This window comes from Notolepis coatsorum (assembly GCF_963971535.1).
Source record: "Notolepis coatsorum genome assembly, chromosome: 7".
NCBI classification, from domain to species: domain Eukaryota; kingdom Metazoa; phylum Chordata; class Actinopteri; order Aulopiformes; family Paralepididae; genus Notolepis; species Notolepis coatsorum.
In genome coordinates, this window is record NC_140171.1 from 161,910,625 (window position 1) to 161,934,520 (window position 23,896).

Below are 23,896 nucleotides of genomic sequence, written 5' to 3' on the forward strand. Positions count from 1 at the left end.
CTCATTCATCCACAAGGCTCATTCGTCCACGATGCCTCTTTAATAACCCGCTTTGTAACAGGGTTTATCTCTCGCATGGTGAATCTCCGGAGCTCCAGCTCCGTGCGTCCTCCTCTCTCTGTGGAAAACGATGAAGAGGAAGCCCCTCCCTCGGCACCGCGATCTGAGCCCATCCTTCTTCACCTGTGTCTCCCTGCCCAATGTAACCACCAGCTCCCTCTGGCGGCACCTGTATCCTGTCCCACTATGAAGTGTCAATGTTAGGATAGGGACCCGTCAAGAGAGGTAGCAAGTTAAGTGTCAAGGTTAGGGTAGGGAGGATCAAGAGCGGTCAGCCGGTAACACAACGTCCTCGCGGACACAGGGAATGCAAAGAATTAGCGTTAGACACATTGAATCATTGTCAGAAATATTCAGGTGTCTACAATTGGTTGATTTTTTTTAATCAATAGTTAAGATCATACTTTCACAGGAGATATATTAAGGGATAATATTACAAAATTGTTAGAAATTACAGAGCAAATTGTCACTAATTTGGCAGCATTGTGAAAATGTTTCCGATTTTACCACTTACAATGATAGAATGATTAAATGACCAAAAAAAATCATTTTCAAAGATGTCAACATAGCTAGGCCATATGTCAAGGGGTTAAACATGAATACTGGATAGGTTGACAGCTTCTACCCAAAAGCGATTACTTAAGTTGCAATATCAGTGTTGGCCCCCTGACTAATTGGTATAACGTTACTGTGCTTTGATCATATCACATTCAGCAAGCCCTCAGCTCGAATACGCATTGAATCAATGTTATAAGACATTGATATCAGGAGCTATCTGTAGCTACTGCTAGCCGGCTAGATGACGTTAAGACTAGGGATGCCCCGATCACGTTTTTTGCCACCGATCACCGATCGTTGTGAGCCATATCGGCCGATACCGATCCGATACTGATAGTTTTTGATTAAAAGAAATTAAAATTTATTTTATATAATTTTTTATTTTTTTATAAAATATATATATTATATAATTAGACTTGTACTTGTATTATCTGCGAGACATCGCCACCACGCAACAAGCTCCACTGTCTGTGTGTAGTCTAGTAGCCTCCAGCTACAGCCAGGATTCTCCAGAGCTGCACTTGGACCTATACTTGAGTAGCCTCGAGCTACGGCCAGGATTCTCCGGCGCTGCACCTGGACCCTATTGGTATAACGTTACTTAACTGTGCTCAGCAAGCCCTCAGCTCGAATACGCATCGAATCAGTGTTATAAGACATTGATATCAGGAGCTATCTGTAGCTACTGCTAGCCGGATATATAACGTTAATACAACGCCTCAGTGAATTATTTAGTTCAATGGGACATTTTGTTTTTAACAGTGAACTAACTTGCGCTAACGTGAGCTAACAGCTAACAGGTATCATAACTACCTACTATACTTGCTAGAGCCGGCGTTTGTTGATGTCAGGAGCTATCGGTAGCTGGCCGGCTAGATACCGTTCGGTTAGACAATGCCTCATCATGTATTAAACTAAAAGTGAATAGTTGACTGGGTCATTTTGTAACGGTAGCTAAGCTAACGTTAGCTCAGGGAGACGCCGACACACACGCCGTCCTCCCGTGTCTCACTAGACTAGACCCGTGTTTACATGCGTGCGGGAGGGGCTGGACTCGAGAGCAGACGCCGCACCACCGGTGTCTGAGACAGAACTCAGCGACAGCGACTGAGATCGGGTTTGACGATCGGTGAAAATAAAACATTATCACCGATCACCGATCGCATATTTATACTGAATATCGGCCGATAACGATCGGTGGCCGATCGATCGGGGCATCCCTAGTTAAGACAACGCCTCAGTGAACTATTTAGTTCAATGGGACATTTAGTTTTGAACAGTGAACTAACGTCAGCTAACGCGAGCTAACGGAGGTATCAACATGGACTACTAGACTTGCTGGAGCATTTGTTGATATCAGGAGCTATCAGTAGCTAGCCGGCTAAATACCATTAGACAATGCCTACTAAAAGTGAATAGTTGACTGGGTAATTTTGTTTAAACAGTAACGATAGCTAGGTAGCTAACGTTAGCTCAGGTCGAATGCACTATAGACTGAGCAGAGGAGCCTCCTCCTCTGTGTTTACAAACTGTACACGGGTGCGGGCGGGGCTAGGGAGGAGGAGCAGCGGCATTTTGCAGGTTGTGTGTGTCTGAGACAGACAGCGAGTGAGATCTCCGCTTGATCGGTTTCCGCACAAAAAAAGGACGATTCACAGAACCATTCATAGTCATTCAAAACATCTGCAGCCAGATGTGCTGGATTCCATATAACTTAGAAGTGTTTTTAAAAGCAACCAGTGAGAGCAGCTCATGCAAATCCAGGTGGTTTTGTAGCTGATTCCAGGTGGAGGGAGCTCCCAGGTGGCCAAAAAGTTCCGGCCCATTAATGGCCTGTATCCGGCAGGCCGGAAGAAATTAGTCGGCCCAAGTCCGGCTGCCAGAGTCGGCCAAGTAGGCGGCAATGACTGACTGGCCGATTCCAGCCCGAGTACACTGGGCCAGGTCCGGGGTTGCCGTAAGCGGTGAACGTCCGGATCGGCCGAGTAGGCGGCAATGACTGACTGGCCGATTCCGGCCCGAGTACACTGGGCCATGTCCGGGGTTGCCGGAAGCGGTGAACGTCCGGTTGCCTAAAGCAGCCCAGATGCGACCGACACACGCTGGGCCAGGTTTGGTTGCCCGAAGCCTAGCCGACACTGCCAATGCAATACTGGTACTACACAGTAAATTACGCAGAGTAGATTTGACTCAAACTGAGTAAAGAAATTTTACTCAGTTTGAGTGAAATGTACTCAGTTTGAGTCAGCGGAATTTACTGTGTACCCATCTGCCAGAGCTACTCCACTATCTGCCTATGACCGTACATTACCGGAAATACAGTAGGAAATGGTTGATTAGTAATACAATGCCACATATCTTCCCTTTACCAATTCAGTATTGGCATGTCCCTCATTGAAAAATTCAGAAGTTTACATGCCGTCTCCTACCTCACTGAAATATATTCTCAATGTATGTGCATATTGTACACAATATACATCATTCTGCAGTGAAGCTCAAATATCAAGTAAAGTAACAATGCTACTTTTTCCAGTAAAAAATGACAACTTGAATAGATATTTAAACATTTATTAGCAAATGAAATATCATGACTTTACTGGGCCATTACACCCAAAATGAGGTTTTAATCAAAATCAACATCACAATACATCATGTACAGATAGATTACTCAAATGCACATAAGCATGAATGATCAGTTTCAATTTTTTTCTACCTATGGTGGTAATTACTACCTTCAAAAAAATAAAGAATAAACATTTGAATATCCATTATTGCTCATTATGTAAATATACCTACACCAACATACATATAGAATAATGTATTCTCTCTCTCTGTGAACATTAGTAAACATTTATTACCATAAAACAGGCCTTGAGAGATAATTACATGTAACAAAATAAAATAGTCCATACACGCAACATGGGTGTAAAGAACGAAGTGCAATTAGTCAAAAGTACATTTGTACTTTACTTGAGTAGTATTAGGTTTGCGGATTGGTCCTTGTGCAAGACTATAGATATATAATCATTGTTACAACTCAATAACAGTCTTCTCCCAGAGTCCATACCCAACATGTGTACCATAAAACAGGCCTTGAGAGATAATTAACAAAACATGTAACAAAATAAAATAGTCCATACACGCAACATGGGTGTAAAGAATGAAGTGCAATTAGTCAAAAGTACATTTGTACTTTACTTGAGTAGTGCGGATTGGTCCTTGTGCAAGACTATAGAAGGCGGGGATCTTTGATTAAACACTGCATGCTATCAGAAGAATAGACAGTCAGAAAAAATGTTTGTACTTTTAACTAAGTACATTTAAAAGTAGAAACTTTAGTAGAGACTTTTACTCATGTGTTTTACTTGAGTACAATTTTGAGACGGTACCCATACTTTCACTTAAAACTCCCAACATTTTGTGAAATTAGCAGTCTTCTCCAGAGAGAGACAAGAAGATAGATACCAGTCTCCTCTCTGTGCGTCGAGTAGAAAGCTATCTGGCTGCATGTTAGCCTAGCTTAGTACAATGAATGGAAGCGGGCATGACTGGTTAGCCTAGGCATTGTCCAACTAACACCTCTCCCGAAGGCTATACACAGTCATGTCCGCTTCCATTCATTGTGCTAAGCCAGATAGATTTCTACTCAATGCACAGATACGAGACTGGTATACATCTTCTTAATTGTCTCTCTCTGGAGAAGACTGTAAGCATGAATATGATCAGTTCAAAATGTTGTCTACCTATGGTGTAGAGGAAACAATTTTGTCTTTCAGATCCTTTACTTAGGGATGGCTGGGGGATTTACTGTGTGTTTGCATGTGTATACGACAGTGGTTTGGTCGGTAGAGCAGTCGTCTTTATCCGGAGGTTCCCGGTTTGATTTCCCGCTCCTGGATAGATAGAAAGATAGATAGAGAAAAGTAGGGGGAGGGGACAGATAGTTAGTTCAGGGATGTGATTGTGCCTTAAGAAAAAAACATGAAAATCTTCGAAATGATATTATTTTATTTATATATTATAAACACTCCATTTGAATGAATGAACACATTTTATTTGTATAGATTGAACTGTTCCCAGGGAAGAGGAAGGTGGGAGAGGAAAGGGACAAAGAAAATGCATCAAATATCTCAGTGTCCCCCTAAATTTGAAGGGGCCGGGTCATCGGACCCCTCCCAAGTCATCCTGGCTCAAACACTAACGGATAGGACCTTATCTTTTCTTCTTTGCAACCAGATTGTGCAACACCTGTAACCGCCTCCTCTAGTCTTGCCTACTGCGAAGGGCTGCAGTTGGACTAATGGACTCTTTCGCTCTCAAGTCGATTTTGAGAATGAAGGTGCACGTGGTGACATTTCTCCATCTGCTTCTTGGTTATGTCTAGGTTGGCTTCTGTACCTCATGCTTGAGAGTTTGATGTTTCTACAGAGCGGTACACTGGTGTCACCAGGGTGGAGTTTTCAATACAGTCTTCACTGTGATAAATCAACAATTATTGGAAAGATTATTTGTGTCATGCACAAAGTATAGATGTCCTGACTTGCAAACACTAGTTTGCCAACATGAAATCTGTGGAGTGGTTAAAATGTAGTTTTAATGACTTCAACATTCAGTAAGTATGTAAACGTAGACAGACAGACAGACAGACCACAACTTACTAAGAATTAAGGAACTGCTAATTGTCTCAAGGCCCGATCTCTCCTTCCTCCATCTCTATCTGCCGAGAGCTGAAGCCACCTTTTAGTATAGCGCTCTACATCTGCATCAGATGCACTTTTAGTGCCCGCATTGAGTCTCACGGCCCCTAAAAAAAGACAAAAAATGGGACAGGTGAAGCCCTATCATAAGAAACTTCCATTAACTTTTTTTTTTAATGCTTTCTTGATACTCATCCAACTATAAGTGTTTTGAGAGTCGGTCAGTGATGAAGGCATTAGATTTACATCGGCTCAAAACTCAAATAAATCAAGGATGTGATTTTTCCGGCCTGAAAATGTGATCCACGTGAATCCACGTACATTTCCGTGCCAATTCATATTTAAAGTATACAGACATGAATGGTATCAATCTCCTCAACTCTGGTCAAGAAAGCAAATACGCATATTACCCAAAATGTTGAACTATTCCTTTAGAAGATTAAGAAACCATATAATAATAAAGCAAAACTTACTCAGTACAACATCTTTCATTGCAAGTGGCTCGAAGGCCTGCTTGCCATTTGCCCCACGCCAGTTAATTTTCTTGGCCAGCTGGTTTGTCACTAGTTTCGCCATAGTCCGCCAAACAGTTTCTTTAACAGTCAATCCCCCAGCCATCGCCAAGTGAAGGATCTGAAAGACAAAATTGTTTAGTTTCCTCTACTCAGGAGTGGTGGACCAAGAACATACCACCATAGGTAGACAATTGGAAACTGATCATATTCATGATAGCAAAAAAAAGAAGAAAAAGCATAAGGCCTAGTGCGTAGAAGTAGCCCTAATCATGATCAAGTAACCAAATATATAATAATAAATAGAATGGGAGAAAAAAAGTAGATTAAAAAAAAAGGGCCATAGGTCAAAAGTCTCAGCAAATGTCAATTCCTCAAATATACATTTTCACCTACCAATTTGTCCTTATAAACATCCTCCTGTGCAATGCGGTCATCAAGGGTTCTCAGGTCATCCAGGGTGGAAAGTGGTAACATAGTAAATGGAAGGCCATCTGGGACGGTTCCTGCTGCACCATTTTTTAGCATTAAGGTGTGCATTTCCTTTATCATTTGATTAGTCGTTGCCACAGTAGTTAAAATCTCATGGAGAATAGCTGTAAAAAACAAACACACTTAACAAGTTAATATCTGAGATTTGGAAACACAGTAACATCACTACACAATAAACTCAAACCGGTCTACATATAAATCAGAAAATCTGACAGGTTTTAAAGAATGTATCCAGTCCAGATTATCTTAATTTGGAGGCCTAACCAAAAGTAAGCATATCTAAAATGTCACAAAAACCATATTACATAGGGAAATTGGGTGCAGAACTGTGGTAAACTAACGGTTCTGAACTGAGACACAAATATCCATTGTCTTGAGTCATGGTTCCCTATTTCGTGTCAAGGTCTCACCCCCCCAGATGCAACACTTTGAATGAGATGTACTGTGTAGTAGTTGCTGTAGAACACTTACGATCACAGTCGCTTTGGGTTAGCCTGGGCCGGGTACGAGGTGCCACACTAGGTGTGGGAGCTGTAGGACGGATTGGCGATAGAGAAAAGTAGGAGGGGACAGTTACAGTTAGTTAGATTGACAGTACACTGGTGTCATCACCGGTGTGGCTGTGCCACAGTGGATTTTTCAATACAGATATGCAACACTTGAGATTTACTGTGTAGTATAGTAGTTGCTGTAGAACACTTACGATCACAGTCGCTTTGGGTTAGCCTGGGCCGGGTACGAGGTGCCACACTAGGTGTGGGAGCTGTAGGACGGATTGGCGATAGAGAAAAGTAGGAGGGGACAGTTACAGTTAGTTAGATTGACAGTACACTGGTGTCATCACCGGTGTGGCTGTGCCACAGTGGATTTTTCAATACAGATATGCAACACTTGAGATTTACTGTGTAGTATAGTAGTTGCTGTAGAACACTTACGATCACAGTCGCTTTGGGTTAGCCTGGGCCGGGTACGAGGTGCCACACTAGGTGTGGGAGCTGTAGGACGGATTGGCGATAGAGAAAAGTAGGAGGGGACAGTTACAGTTAGTTAGATTGACAGTACACTGGTGTCATCACCGGTGTGGCTGTGCCACAGTGGATTTTTCAATACAGATATGCAACACTTGAGATTTACTGTGTAGTATAGTAGTTGCTGTAGAACACTTACGATCACAGTCGCTTTGGGTTAGCCTGGGCCGGGTACGAGGTGCCACACTAGGTGTGGGAGCTGTAGGACGGATTGGCGATAGAGAAAAGTAGGAGGGGACAGTTACAGTTAGTTAGATTGACAGTACACTGGTGTCATCACCGGTGTGGCTGTGCCACAGTGGATTTTTCAATACAGATATGCAACACTTGAGATTTACTGTGTAGTAATAATTGCTGTAAAACACTTACGACTTAGCCTGGGCCGGGTAGGGGTTGCCAGGCTAGGTGTGGTGGCAGCTAGGCGATATAGAGAAAATAAGTAGGAGGGGACTGTTACAGTTAGTTAGATTGACAGTACACTGGTGTCATCACCGGTGTGGCTGTGCCACAGTGGATTTTTCAATACAGATATGCAACACTTGAGATTTACTGTGTAGTAATAATTGCTGTAAAACACTTACGACTTAGCCTGGGCCGGGTAGGGGTTGCCAGGCTAGGTGTGGTGGCAGCTAGGCGATATAGAGAAAATAAGTAGGAGGGGACTGTTACAGTTAGTTAGATTGACAGTACACTGGTGTCATCACCGGTGTGGCTGTGCCACAGTGGATTTTTCAATACAGATATGCAACACTTGAGATTTACTGTGTAGTAATAATTGCTGTAAAACACTTACGACTTAGCCTGGGCCGGGTAGGGGTTGCCAGGCTAGGTGTGGTGGCAGCTAGGCGATATAGAGAAAATAAGTAGGAGGGGACAGTTACAGTTAGTTAGATTGACAGTACACTGGTGTCATCACCGGTGTGGCTGTGCCACAGTGGATTTTTCAATACAGATATGCAACACTTGAGATTTACTGTGTAGTAATAATTGCTGTAAAACACTTACGACTTAGCCTGGGCCAGGTACGGGGTGCCACGCTAGGTGTGGGGGATGTAGGACGGATTGGCGATTCGATTTGCGGTGCAGGGGGAAAATGCCCTTGAGGTTGCTCATCCTCATCGTCACTTGAGAGCAATCTTTTTGTGCCTCTATTGAACAAAAGTACTAGTGTTGGCCATTTCATAATGTACAAACAGTACTAAGTCTCTGCTTCAGAAAGGTTTAGCCCAATAAGTACACATATCATCTAATGAAATATTAAGTGTTTTATAGACAACTTTTGCCTTTCACCCATAAAGTGGGTGAGTTAAAGGAAAACTCCAACATTTTGGGAAATTAGCTTATTTAACATCTTCCCTGGAGTTAGACAAGAAGATACATACCTTTTTTGTCTCTGTGCGTGCATTTTAGCTTTGGGAATAGACACTCCGTTAGCATAGCTTAGCTTCATCACTGGAAGTGAGTAGGGGCCGGAGCCTTACAGTGCCTTACAGTGTATTGTAAGGTCTGACATTGACCAAACTTGATATGCATGACCTTGGTGGGCTCTAGGTCAACTCCTGAAAAGGGGGTCAATGTCAGACCTTGCAATCAAAAGTTAGGGGGCACACTGAAATTATGGCAAGGGTTATTAGCCCCCTAACTTTTGATTGCAAAGTCTGACATTGACCCCCTTTTCAGGAGTTGACCTAGAGCCCACCAAGGTCATGCATATCAAGTTTGGTCAATGTCAGACCTTGCAATACACTGTAAGGCACTGTAAGGCTCCGGCCCCTACTCACTTCCAGTGATGAAGCTAAGCTATGCTAACGGAGCGTCTATTCCCAAAGCTAAAATGCACGCACAGAGACAAAAAAGGTATGTATCTTCTTGTCTAACTCCAGGGAAGATGTTAAATAAGCTAATTTCCCAAAATGTTGGAGTTCCCCTTTAACCTGATGCTGCCAGATGGTTTGTTTCACAGAACCATCTGGGTACACTCCACATTAAAAATAGGGAAGCGGGGGGCGGTTAGGTGGCCGAGCGGAGATTGCGTTCGTCACCAACCCCGGAGCTGTGAGCTGGATTCGCCTGTTCGAATCCAGCTCACAGCTCCGGGGTTGTCACCAGCTTGGCTGGCCGTCTGCACTAATACAATTGGCTGTATTAGAGGGTGGGAGAAGCTGGCGGGGTGGGTCCGGGTCGTTGTAAACAGCGACTCCTACAGTTCGGTCGGGGTGCCTGCTAAGCGCGGATAGGACTCGAGGGGGATAGTGTGGTCCTCCCACACGCTACGCCCCCTCGATAAGAATCCGCGCTGCCAGGTGAAAAGAAGCAGTGATTGGCTGGACGTGTGTCGGAGGAAGCACGTGGTAGCCTCCACTCTCCCAGATTATCTGACTGTGACCAGGAAGGGACTGGGAATTGGCATACGACTAACATTGGGATGGGAGAAAATTGGAGGAAAATGGAGGGGGAAAAAGACCAATAAAAAAAAATAAAAAATAGGGAAGCGGCTGTGTGCCTAGGTTACTACTGTACCTAATTTATGTATTAGAGTGTATTCAATTTATTACCTTCTCTTCCTTTTTTTATGCGATGGACGTGTGTCCTCCTCATCATCAGTCTGAAGGTCAGACGTCTGCATTGCCCTCGGGAGCAGCATCCGTGCCTCACTAAATGTATCTGGGATTAAAAAAAAATTTATCATTAATGCAATTCATTAAGTAAATCTAATGCCAGTTGTGGTTGGTATTTGTAACAATTAAATAAACAATTAATTAAATCATTAAATAAATTGCACTTGTCCTAATAAACTAACCTACACTGTAGCACTCAACACTTTGATGAACATTGTTAGTCAGCTGATAGAGTGTTGCCCTTCACCTTCCTGATGACTTGTCGTACAGAACTTGTAAGTCGCTTTGGATAAAAGCGTCAGCTAAATGACTAAATGTAAATATAAAATCATACTTTTAGTTGCCCTGATCCTCGAAGTATACGTTCTCCAGGATGCCTCTGGAAGTTCTTGTCGTGTAACTGCAACGTTGCAGCGATTCCTGGATTCAAACGGAGGCCAGTAGCACTTGTCATCAACCACCCATGAAGCTGGAACCAGCTCCGTCTCATCATTGGCTCCATTTTCACCCACAAAGTCCACAATGTGGAACATTATCTTAACAGAAAGGGATTGAAAAAGAATATGCAACTATAAGAATTTAAACTTTACAATAATTTAATATATTATAGGACTATTTTTTTTTATTATATATGTGTAAACAGTAGCATAATATGGGCTGGTAGCAGATTGGCAAACATACATCAATTTGCTGTTGTACTCTGGCTCATGGACCATTTTTGCTGCCACAGCAATCTTCTCAACATGCACGGCCGTCCGCTCTCCAGCTGTGAATGTTGGATGAATCCAGCTGCGGTGATGTCCTGCTCTTACATCCAAATACAGTCTTCTGCTAGAAACAGCACCGGTCACTCAAAGCTCCATTCAGTTCCTGAAGCATTAGCTTCACTTTAGCTTTGCTACACTGTCCCCTCGCAGTGTCAATTGCAGTCCTGCACTGTATGAAGAGAATCCATGGCGCTGCTGAAACAGTAATCCACTCCATTTCTTAAATAATTCCAACGAGCCCCATAAAAAAAAATAAAAAAAAGGCGAGTAGAGCCAATACCAGCGGTTGGTGGAAATTAGGCAATAGAGAGAAGATTTCATGAAACGCTCCCAAACACTTGGAAAACACAAGGCCCCCCCCCCCCAGAACCGACATTGCCTAGTTCACTACAGTCAGGAAACAACTGACTGTTGTTGTGCTCGTGATACTGCCAAGTTGCAGTGATCCCTGGATTCATACGGAGGCCAGTAGCATTTGTCATCAGCCACCCATGAAGCTGGAACCACCTCAGTCTTATCATTCGCTCCATTTTCTTCCTCACACACAAAGTCCACAATGTGGAACATTATCTTAACAACAACTCCTTAACTTAATTATCTCCAACAACTCCCAAACGTTCCTGTAAGCATGTTGTGACCTGTGTATTTACCACGTATCCCAGTCACACAAGTCACACGAGTCTCCCAGTCACACAAGTCTCCCAGTCACACAAGTCTCCCAGTCACACAAGTCTCCCAGTCACATGAGTCTCAGTCACACAAGTCTCCAAGTCACACAAGTCACACGAGTCTCCCAGTCACACAAGTCTCCCAGTCACACAAGTCTCCCAGTCACACAAGTCTCCAAGTCACACAAGTCTCCCAGTCACACAAGTCTCCAAGTCACAGGAGTCTCCAAGTCACACAAGTCTCCCAGTCACACAAGTCTCCAAGTCACACAAGTCTCCAAGTCACACAAGTCTCCAAGTCACAAGAGTCTCCAAGTCACACAAGTCTCCAAGTCACACAAGTCTCCCAGTCACACAAGTCTTCCAGTCACACAAGTCTCCCAGTCACACAAGTCTCCCAGTCACACAAGTCTCCCAGTCACACAAGTCTCCAAGTCACAAGAGTCTCCAAGTCACAAGAGTCTCCAAGTCACACAAGTCTCCCAGTCACACAAGTCTCCCAGTCACACAAGTCTTCCAGTCACACAAGTCTCCAAGTCACACAAGTCTCCAAGTCACAAGAGTCTCCAAGTCACACAAGTCTCCCAGTCACACAAGTCTCCAAGTCACACAAGTCTCCAAGTCACAAGAGTCTCCAAGTCACAAGAGTCTCCAAGTCACACAAGTCTCCAAGTCACAAGAGTCTCCAAGTCACAAGAGTCTCCAAGTCACACAAGTCTCCAAGTCACAAGAGTCTCCAAGTCACAAGAGTCTCCAAGTCACAAGAGTCTCCAAGTCACACAAGTCTCCAAGTCACACAAGTCTCCAAGTCACAAGAGTCTCCAAGTCACAAGAGTCTCCAAGTCACACAAGTCTCCAAGTCACAAGAGTCTCCAAGTCACAAGAGTCTCCAAGTCACAAGAGTCTCCAAGTCACACAAGTCTCCAAGTCACACAAGTCTCCAAGTCACAAGAGTCTCCAAGTCACAAGAGTCTCCAAGTCACACAAGTCTCCAAGTCACACAAGTCTCCAAGTCACAAGAGTCTCCAAGTCACAAGAGTCTCCAAGTCACACAAGTCTCCAAGTCACAAGAGTCTCCAAGTCACAAGAGTCTCCAAGTCACAAGAGTCTCCAAGTCACACAAGTCTCCCAGTCACACAAGTGACTTGGTGACTTGTGTGACTGGGAGACTTGTGTGACTGGGAGACTTCTGTGACTTGGAGACTTGTGTGTCTGGGAGACTTGTGTGACTGGGAGACTTGTGTGTCTGGGAGACTTGTGTGACTTGTGTCACTTGGAGACTTGTGTGACTGAGACTTGTGTGACTGGGAGACTTGTGTGACTGGGAGACTTGTGTGACTGGGAGACTTGTGTGACTGGGAGACTCGTGTGACTTGTGTAACTGGGAGACGTGGTAAATACACAGGTCACAAATATGTTTACATGAACGTTTGGGAGTTGTATTTTGATTGTATATTTCCTGACTGTAGTGAACTAGGCTAGCCTAGCTAAGCTGCATGTTAGCCTAGCACAATGAATGGAAGCGGACATGACTGGGTAGCCATTGTATATTTTCTGACTGTAGTGAACTAGCCTAGCTAAGCTGCATGTTAGCCTAGCACAATGAATGGAAGCGGACATGACTGGGTAGCCGTCGGGAGAGGTGTTAGTTGGACAATGCCTAGGCTAACCAGTCATGCCCGCTTCCATTCATTGTGCTAAGCTAGGCTATCATTGTGCTAAGACTGAGCGAATTTTCCAAAATGTTGGCGTGTTCCTTTAAACTGTATAGAGTTAGCTGTATAAAGTTGTCTATAAAACACTTAATATTTCATTAGATGATATGTGTACTTATTGGGCTAAACCTTTCTGAAGCAGAGACTTAGTTAGTACTGTTTGTACATTATGAAATGGCCAACACTAGTACTTTTGTTCAATAGAGGCACAAAAAGATTGCTCTCAAGTGACGATGAGGATGAGCAACCTCAAGGGCATTTAACTAAACAATTTTGTCTTTCAGATCCTTTACGTAGATTTTAACTACTGTGGCAACGACTAATCAAATGATAAAGGAAATGCACACCTTACTGCTAAAAAATGGTGGAGCAACCGTCCCAGATGGCCTTCCATTTACGATGTTACCACTTTCCACCCTGGATGACCTGAGAACCCTTGATGAGCGCATTGCACAGGAGGATGTTTATAAGGAAAAATGTATATTTGAGGAATTGACATTTGCTGAGACTTTTGACCTATGGCCCTTATTTATTATATATTTGGTTACTTGATCATGATTAGGGCTACTTCGACGCACTAGGCCTTATGCTTTTTCTTCTTTTTTTTGCTATCATGAATATGATCAGTTTCCAATTGTCTACCTATGGTGGTATGTTCTTGGTCCACCACTCCTGAATGAAGTGTAGAGGAAACTAAAAAAGTTTGTCTTTCAGATCCTTTACGTAGATTTTAACTACTGTGGCAACGACTAATCAAATGATAAAGGAAATGCACACCTTACTGCTAAAAAATGGTGGAGCAACCGTCCCAGATGGCCTTCCATTTACGATGTTACCACTTTCCACCCTGGATGACCTGAGAACCCTTGATGAGCGCATTGCACAGGAGGATGTTTATAAGGAAAAATGTATATTTGAGGAATTGACATTTGCTGAGACTTTTGACCTATGGCCCTTATTTATTATATATTTGGTTACTTGATCATGATTAGGGCTACTTCGACGCACTAGGCCTTATGCTTTTTCTTCTTTTTTTTGCTATCATGAATATGATCAGTTTCCAATTGTCTACCTATGGTGGTATGTTCTTGGTCCACCACTCCTGAATGAAGTGTAGAGGAAACTAAAAATTTTTGTCTTTCAGATCCTTTACTTGGCGATGGCTGGGGGATTGACTGTTAAAGAAACTGTTTGGAGGACTATGGCGAAACTAGTGACAAACCAGCTGGCCAAGAAAATTAACTGGCGTGGGGCAAATGGCAAGCAGGCCTTCGAGATTGCGATAGATTAAACCACTGCTAGTTATGTACTTTAATTACTGGCCAGACAAAAAACATTCCAAATCAATATAATCCAACCGGTAATGGTTCTGCAATCGCCGACGTTGTCCAATCCTGTGCACATGTCCAACGGTTCTCCGTCTAGGCCTCCTCGGGTGTGGGCACGTATTTAGGCCACACAGCCTGGATAAGGTACACTAGCTAAAACACGACGAACCGCTGGGTAATGCTACACATGAACGAACTGTGGCCGCACGATATACAATAAATGAACGACTATTTACTTCACATTAGATTAGGTCGAACTTGACGTTACTGCATTAAACTCGTGACACTTTACTATTCTATTCGCACATGGCTCTCAACGCTCTGTTAGACGCACGGTTGCTCACTTCACTGTTACCGACCACAGACTTTGGCGAAACTAGTGACAAACCAGCTGGCCAAGAAAATTAACTGGCGTGGGGCAAATGGCAAGCACTTCGAGCCACTTGCAATTAAAGATGTTGTCCTGAGTAAGTTTTGCTTTATTATTATATGGTTTCTTAATCTTCTAAAGGAATAGTTCAACATTTTGGGTAATATGCGTATTTGCTTTCTTGACCAGAGTTGAGGAGATTGATACCATTCATGTCTGTATACTTTAAATATGAATTGGCACGGAAATGTACGTGGATTCACGTGGATCACATGATGATACTGATATTTTTTCAATCCCTTGGACCTAGCCTTTGCCTATTACACACAAGGCAGTGTGGTTTTCTTTCAGGGTTTTCTCCCTTAGCCTTTGCGTATCCCTACGCACACACACAAGGCAGTGCGGCACCCTGTAGGCCTAGGTAGGGAGGCTAAAGGGGGTACTAACACTTGCCCAAGGTGGACCCTCAGACTAGTGGAGGGAAGGAGTTGTCTTACTTCTCCATTCTAGTTCGGCTTCCGCTAGAACTAGCCACTGCCCTTGACAACGGAATTAATTTAAAAAAAATCTCCCAGATACATTCATTGGGCACTAGTTAGATTATATGTTGCGCATGTTATGCCTTTGATGAATATACAGGGGTGTGATGTCAGAAAGGTATGAAAAAAATGTATACTGCCCAACTTGGCAAGCTTAATACATACTGTAACTGAGGGGTTACAAAACCCTGACTGTATTAAAGATTGTGATAGATTAAACCACTGCTAGTTATGTACTTTAATTACTGGCCAGACAAAAAACGTTCCAAATCAATATAATCCAACCGGTAATGGTTCTGCAATCGCCGACGTTGTCCAATCCTGTGCACATGTCCAACGGTTCTCCGTCTAGGCCTCCTCGGGTGTGGGCACGTATTTAGGCCACACAGCCTGGATAAGGTACACTAGCTAAAACACGACGAACCGCTGGGTAATGCTACACATGAACGAACTGTGGCCGCACGATATACAATAAATGAACGACTATTTACTTCACATCAGATTAGGTTGAACTTGACGTTACTGCATTAAACTCGTGACACTTTACTATTCTATTCGCACATGGCTCTCAACGCTCTGTTAGACGCACGGTTGCTCACTTCACTGTTACCGACCACAGACAGACTTTAGACGAACTTGTCACACTGCTTGCGTAGACGAACTGCTGCTGTGCGCACCTTGCGCTGTATATATACTTAAGTGATTACCTAGTCCCAAACCGCAATCTTTGTCTGGTATCAATACGCTGTCTCCGGGCATGTTCTGACATGCCTGAACTTGTCTTTGAACCTGCCGTTGGGGGCTTGCGAGGTGGCGCCTAGGGGCGCTGTCCAATAAGGAGAGCGAATATTACTCTGGTTTGAACGCAGGTAAAGGGATATTCCGTGTATATATAAATAATATACAAAGTATATCAAACAATAAAGGTAGATTCTCAGTTTTAATCTGGCCCTTCACAACACATACCATAATGAAATATTAAGTGTTTATAGACAACTTTATACAGCATATTTTTAATGAGAAACTGGTTTAGTGGGGGTGTCCACTGGCTTTTGGTGTATGTACACCCCTGGTTATGACAAATGGAGTAATGGAATGCCTACAAATGTGTCCCTGAGTGGAAGGAGTACATATTTTGTCACAGTCGCATCCATCTTAATGCATTTTAGTTCCTGGGACAAGTCTGTGAGAAGGAATACTCCCAGTTCAGAAGAGTTTATCGGGTAGTCGAAGAAGTTGGAAGAATGACTAAACTCATTATACACCAAATATAGAGCCCCATCAACCACAATGATATTGCGGACTAAGCCTACTCTTCCGTTATAACATATGCAGTTATCGCCTGTCAATACCTTGACACAGAAGTCTGGAAGACTTGCTTCTTTGTACTGCATGACTGGACATGTGATGTCTGATGGCAGTGGACCATCACTGTGTGGCTTTATGAGTTTGGTTTCATTTGGTGCATCTCGATTACAAGCTGCATTTTCCAACTCTGACATTCGCCTCACAACTTGTGCAACTGGGAACTGAGGGCTGCGGATCATTTTCTTTATTTGGCCAAGGTAGTTCTCGAAGGGAAACCCAGAGATGTTGTCCAAACAGTGGCCATGTTCTTTTACATCATCGCTGAGATGTGTAAGGCCGTGCACATTGTAGACCAGATTTTCTCTGCCATAAAGCTGTCCAAAGTGTTCAACAAAAGACAGCAGCAAGGTTTTTGCAAAATCATTGTAGACCACACACCACTTTGGACATGCCAATATGGTTATGGCGACATGCAACAACATGAAGTTGTTGTAAACTGTTGTGTCCAGAACATCAAGTAGAGCAACTGGCCCAGTATACAATAGAAATTGTCGATATTCAGTTGCCTTCCATCTATGTCTCTCTTCAAGAGATCTGGGCTTTCTAGCAAATTCTTTGGGCATGTGACACTTGAAAGACAAAAGTGTTTCAGACAACTGATTTACTTTCCTGGATGGCAAGCGGCACTTAAGACGGCCCTTGCTGCCTGCCCACAGCTCTAGGATCTTTTTTGTGACTCCAAGGCAGACAAGATGCATGTAATCATGAGGAAACATAGACACCATTCCAATGTAAGTCTCAGTAAGTGGGGAGACATTTCTGTGATGTTCCTCATCCATCTGAAGTCTGAAACTCTCATCTGTTCTAGCTGGGCTTTTGCTGTCTGGAAAAGTCATCCTACTGTCTACACGAACCCCATGTATTGTGCACTTGTCACAGCCTGCATAGCCAGTGTGTGATTTTATGGCTTTTATGTATGCCCGTGCAGGAGCGTCACACATTACTGATGTTATTTTTATGAACAGTGTTTTTCCTTTAAAAGGAAAGCCAGCCGCTACAGATTTTATCTCCGTCACTAGATCTCTCAAGTATTCTACCAGAGGTTGTGGTTTCGATTTTCCACCAAACAAGGCAATCAAGCAAGGTTTGTTTACACCAAATCCCTGCACTAAGCCCAAAATTGGCCAGAACTGGAGACTTGAACTCTTAAAAATAGGGAGCCCATCAAAATTTAGTTGTAGTTTGATTGTGTGCTGATCTGGAATTTTCAACCAAATTTTTTTCAAAAAACATGACAGAGCATTTACAATTCCAAAATAAAAGTATGTACCACCTGCAACTTGTGTGATAATGTAATTTCTGCTGGTATGGAGGAGTGTCTTGGCATCCTTGGGTAGGGATGGGTGGTAATGCCTCAAGACTGACAACAAGGCAGTCAGTGCAACCAAAGTAATACTATACTCAACGGCCCAGTGCATCAAGCTAGTAGTTAGAGAAGGCTGTTGCATTTCATCATCACTCTCACTCCCATTTTCACAGTCCCCCACTGGCTCAGGATAGGCCTCGTTTTCACCAACCGCTGTGCATTCAGCATCCATCAATTCTTGTTCAAAATCAAGTCCTCCCTGTCCCTCTGCTAAATCAGGAAGTTGATAACCTGGAGGTTCAGGCGCCTCAGAGGTGTGCCTATTTGCAGAGTGCAATTGGAAAAGTTTATCAACTATATTCCGTGACCGTCTTCGCATATTTGATGCCTTATTGTAGTCAGAGTAGCGCTCAGTCATCATGACAATTAGTACCACGTACTTTTTACAGTTGGGAGGATGTTGTCACTCCTGGCCTGGGCAGACACTGTAAACACACAAATTTAAACAGTAGATTACATGTACAGCAGATAATATGTATCCTGCATCATCATTTAGTGGAGAAACGGATGGCAAATTAAAGACAATCAGGCGGAATTTTCTTCAGTCCTTCACAATGCCAATGAGCTGTGTTACGCGTTGTACTAATGACAAAAACAGAAACCCAAATCACAAGTTTTATACCATCACGGAGGAAAAAGTGGCTGCCCTGCACGCATTATGATCCATATTAAAATATCCACGTGCTCACCGCAAATGGCTTTGACTATAGTGCTGGCAGAACCTAGACAAGTACATGTTGAGCTAACGTTAATTATATCATCGAACCGATAGGAGCTTATATCTTATCTAATCTTACGTTCGGGTAGTGGCACACGTGGTACCATGTATAAGATTAGATCAAATAAGCATATCGGTTCGATATGTAACGTTAGCTTAGCATATCTAACACAACCACAACAGAGCTAGGGAGCCGAGCACACGTGGATATTTTAATCCATATAACGTGCGCGTGATCATCTTAACCCTAGCTACTGTTGTCAGGGCCGCCTGGGAGAAATGCGAGGCCCTGTGCGAGATTTAAGCGCGAGGCCCCCCCCCCCTATATAAAAAAAAAAAAAAAAAAAAAAAAAAATATTATTATTATTATTTTTTTTTTTTTTTTTTTATTATTATTTTTTTTTATAAAATATATATATATATATATTTTTGCATAGTCAACGTATTCTTAAATAATAGCACAGTTCATGTAGTTTACAGCACTGAACATTAGAGGATAGAACACTCGCACATACATGTTTTACCTGTACATTATACTGGTGACAGCCAGGTGTCCTTCACTCTTGTCGCTGTTCCGGTCAAATGGCACATTGTACAATTGTTTCATGCATATTTAATTTCCCCTGAGCACTCATATTAAAGATAGTCATCCTCTATAACAGCGCTTTGTATTGCTCCCTCAACCACAATTGACAGATTTTGACAACTAGTTCAACATTTTTGTAGGTAATGACTCAAGAGGACCATTAGTTTTATAGGGAATGGCTATTCAGCAGTCATAACTCATAACTAAGTATAGTTCATTTTGACTGACATGACATAAGCAAATGATAATGTTATATAACAGCAGAGAATTATATGAAAGCAATTGATGCATGTCCAAAAGCATTTGCAATTTGTTCGGAGGAATGAGAAACTGCTACTATGATGTTGTGGAGGTTGAACTATGTAACAGTTATGAGAACTTTAATCCTGATCAGAAAAATGCACCAAAGCAATTGAGAAAAACTGTACACACATGTTACATGTTTGATTATTATAATGAAGCCTTGACACTGGGTTGTTTTTCTTCAATCAAATCCTTTTTTAATTTTCCTTTTTTTTTACATGAAACTCAAGACACAGCACAATAGTTAACACAACAATAAAACAAGACATCACAGGACAGATACAGCAATAATAATAATGACAAGACTCTTAATAATTTAAATGAAAAAGTTATAATATAAATTAAATATATAAAGGAAGGAACAGGAAAAAAAATAGTTCCACAGAGTTCCAGGCTCCGTTCACAGCAGTGAAGTATGAAATGTCTCACGTTTGCAGCCATGATACGAATGATTTCATTTTGAATTTCAGATCCCAAATAATGCTGATGGGTTTCTTTGTTTTTAATTCGTCTGACATGCTCTTGCATAGTTGGGTCAAATTTGGCAAGCATTTCTATGAGGCCTAAAAAGTTACCATTGCTTTCATCATAAAGCTTCTTATTAGTTCCTCTAAATGCCAAATTATGTTCTGCCAGATATTGAACAGCTGCAACAATACGGGTTAGCACGGCCTGCCAATGCGCTTTCTCTCTGTTCATTTCCCTTTGTTGCAACGCATCTATGCCCGTATTAGTTTCCAATCGTGTTGTTGCCTCTCTCCATTTTAATGCATTTGAGATATGATCTGGGGATGTTTCGTGTGATTTCAGTACAGCAGTTATATGAATCCAATCATTGGTGCCTTTATCAGATAGTTGTGTTGCACTGTTCAAGCTGAAGAGTTTGCAGCAAAAACAAAATGCTTTGTCTAATTTCTTAGAATAGGTAAGCCACTTTCTTTCATTCGTTTACCCATTTGCTAATTTTCGGATTAAGAAAGCCTCGCTAAAGTGTCTTTTGTTTTCTTTGTTTTTCGGATAACAAAATCCTGGTTTCAGCTTTTGGGGACCTCTTCGAATGATCAGATCTCTCTCTCTATTCAAGTTCACTGGCCAATTACCCACATCGTCATACTGCATCATAGTGGCATCCACCATTTCACTCTCCGCTCTGCTGCTGCTATGAATAGGGGCCTTGTGCTGTTCAATACTATTACTATCAAATAATAAAACGGATTTTAAGTTCTAGGCTCTGTACACAGTGTTCCAGGCTCTGTACACAGCAGAGAGTTCTAGGCTCTGTACACAGAGTGTTCCAGGCTCTGTACACAGCAGAGAGTTCTAGGCTCTGTACACAGAGTGTTCCAGGCTCTGTACACAGCAGAGAGTTCTAGGCTCTGTACACAGCAGAGAGTTCTAGGCTCTGTACACAGAGTGTTCCAGGCTCTGTACACAGCAGAGAGTTCTAGGCTCTGTACACAGAGTGTTCCAGGCTCTGTACACAGCAGAGAGTTCTAGGCTCTGTACACAGAGTGTTCCAGGCTCTGTACACAGCAGAGAGTTCTAGGCTCTGTACACGAGGCCCTGCAGGCTGCAGCAGCAGGGGATGCTTCCGTGTTTTTTGTAATAAATTTGTCAAATGACCCTGAGAATGAGTGAACATTAGTTTTTTTTGCCTTGTTTCGCTGTAAATACCCAGAGACAAATTTCCGTCCTTTATCGCATTCTCTCGTCGTCGACATTGTGTTAAAAATGTTTATCACTTGTCTCGAGTCATTCTCGGCAAATAGGCTTTTTTTCACGTGTGGTGGATAGCGTTGGCTATATTTTATGTATATGCCAGGAAAGTAGCTCAGCAGAGTTCTAGGCTCTGTTCACAGCAGAGTTCCAGGCTCTGTTCACAGAAGAGAGTTCCAGGCTCTGTTCACAGAAGAGAGTTCCAGGCTCTGTTCACAGAAGAGAGTTCCAGGCTCTGTTCACAGCAGAGTTCCAGGCTCTGTTCACAGCAGTGAAGTATGACATTTCACGTTTGCAGCCATGATACGAATGATTTCATTTTATCAGATAGTTGTGTTGCACTGTTCAAGCTGAAGAGTTTGCAGCAAAAACAAAATGCTTTGTCTAATTTCTTAGAATAGGTAAGCCACTTTCTTTCATTCGTTTACCCATTTGCTAATTTTCGGATTAAGAAAGCCTCGCTAAAGTGTCTTTTGTTTTCTTTGTTTTTCGGATAACAAAATCCTGGTTTCAGCTTTTGGGGACCTCTTCGAATGATCAGATCTCTCTCTCTATTCAAGTTCACTGGCCAATTACCCACATCGTCATACTGCATCATAGTGGCATCCACCATTTCACTCTCCGCTCTGCTGCTGCTATGAATAGGGGCCTTGCGCTGTTCAATACTATTACTATCAAATAATAAAACGGATTTTAAGTTCTAGGCTCTGTACACAGAGTGTTCCAGGCTCTGTACACAGCAGAGAGTTCTAGGCTCTGTACACAGAGTGTTCCAGGCTCTGTACACAGCAGAGAGTTCTAGGCTCTGTACACAGCAGAGAGTTCTAGGCTCTGTACACAGAGTGTTCCAGGCTCTGTACACAGCAGAGAGTTCTAGGCTCTGTACACAGAGTGTTCCAGGCTCTGTACACAGCAGAGTGTTCCAGGCTCTGTACACAGCAGAGAGTTCTAGGCTCTGTACACAGAGTGTTCCAGGCTCTGTACACAGCAGAGAGTTCTAGGCTCTGTTCACAGCAGAGTTCCAGGCTCTGTTCACAGCAGAATGATTTCATTTTGAATTTCAGATCCCAAATAATGCTGATGGGTTTCTTTGTTTTTAATTCGTCTGACATGCTCTTGCATAGTTGGGTCAAATTTGGCAAGCATTTCTATGAGGCCTAAAAAGTTACCATTGCTTTCATCATAAAGCTTCTTATTAGTTCCTCTAAATGCCAAATTATGTTCTGCCAGATATTGAACAGCTGCAACAATACGGGTTAGCACGGCCTGCCAATGCGCTTTCTCTCTGTTCATTTCCCTTTGTTGCAACGCATCTATGCCCGTATTAGTTTCCAATCGTGTTGTTGCCTCTCTCCATTTTAATGCATGAGATATGATCTGGGGATGTTTCGTGTGATTTCAGTACAGCAGTTATATGAATCCAATCATTGGTGCCTTTATCAGATAGTTGTGTTGCACTGTTCAAGCTGAAGAGTTTGCAGCAAAAACAAAATGCTTTGTCTAATTTCTTAGAATAGGTAAGCCACTTTCTTTCATTCGTTTCCCCATTTGCTAATTTTCGGATTAAGAAAGCCTCGCTAAAGTGTCTTTTGTTTTCTTTGTTTTTCGGATAACAAAATCCTGGCTTCAGCTTTTGGGGACCTCTTCGAATGATCAGATCTCTCTCTCTATTCAAGTTCACTGGCCAATTACCCACATCGTCATACTGCATCATAGTGGCATCCACCATTTCACTCTCCGCTCTGCTGCTGCTATGAATAGGGGCCTTGCGCTCCGCATCCTCTTCGTCACTGGTCGTCAATGCATCTTCCTCCTGAGGGGTTAAGTAAGTTATGTTATTCAACATGTTTACCCAGGGACAGTGCACATTAACAAAGTCAGTTTCCACATCAATTAGCTAGTTTATCTGTAGTCCATGGCTGCTTACCGTGGACTGGCTCCTCCCTGGCTCCTCATCGTCAGCGCTCGCTGTGACCATCGCTGGCACCCGCTTGTGCTGCTGGGCAGCGCTGCTATTTTCGTCCTCCTGAGGGGTTAAGTAAGTTATGTTATTCAACATTTTTACCCAGGGACAGTGCACATTAAAGGGGAACTCCAACATTTTGGGAAATTAGCTTATTTAACATCTTCCCTGGAGTTAGACAAGAAGATGCATACCTTTTTTGTCTCTGTGTGTGCATTTAGCTTTGGGAATAGACGCTCAGTTAGCATAGCTTAGCTTCATCACTGGAAGTGAGGCAAATCCGTAGCCTTACAGTGCCTTACAGTGTATTGCAAGGTCTGACATTGACAGAATTTGATATGCATGACCTTGGTGGGCTCTAGGTCAACTCCTGAAAAAGGGGGTCAATGTCAGACCTTGCAATCAAAAGTTAGGGGGCAGTTAGGGGGCGCACTGAAATTATGGCAAGGGTTATTAGCCCCCTAACTTTTGATTGCAAAGTCTGACATTGACCCCCTTTTCAGGAGTTGACCTAGAGCCCACCA